Source organism: Sinocyclocheilus rhinocerous, unplaced genomic scaffold (assembly GCF_001515625.1).
Source record: "Sinocyclocheilus rhinocerous isolate Xijiao unplaced genomic scaffold, SAMN03320098_v1.1 scaffold1563, whole genome shotgun sequence".
NCBI lineage: Eukaryota > Metazoa > Chordata > Actinopteri > Cypriniformes > Cyprinidae > Sinocyclocheilus > Sinocyclocheilus rhinocerous.
In genome coordinates this window covers 815,732-816,110 of record NW_015656185.1, presented here as the reverse complement: position 1 = coordinate 816,110, position 379 = coordinate 815,732, and positions in this window count along the sequence as shown.

Below are 379 nucleotides of genomic sequence, written 5' to 3'. Positions count from 1 at the left end.
GCGTGTTCATATATATGTTTTCGATGCAGAGTGCAAATGGCTGTGCATTTGTTAACTGGATGGGAGCGAAATGAAACTGTCTGAACGCGAAGCTGTGTGTGTTGTCTGTCTCCCCTCTTCCCCCTCCTCCGCTCCGCTGCGCAACACGCCCACTTTTTTTTTTTAGCTTTTTTTAAAACTGTGGTGAGACTGAGAACCAGTGTTGCCAACTTAGCAATTTTGTTGCTAAATTTAGCAACTTTTCACACGACCCTAGCAACTTTTTCTTCCAAAAGCACCTAGCAACAAATTTAGCTGTTTTTAAAATTTATTTGGCAACTTTTAGCAACTTTTGATAAGTGACTTAAACGATAAAAAGGCACACATTTTCCATCTAAAT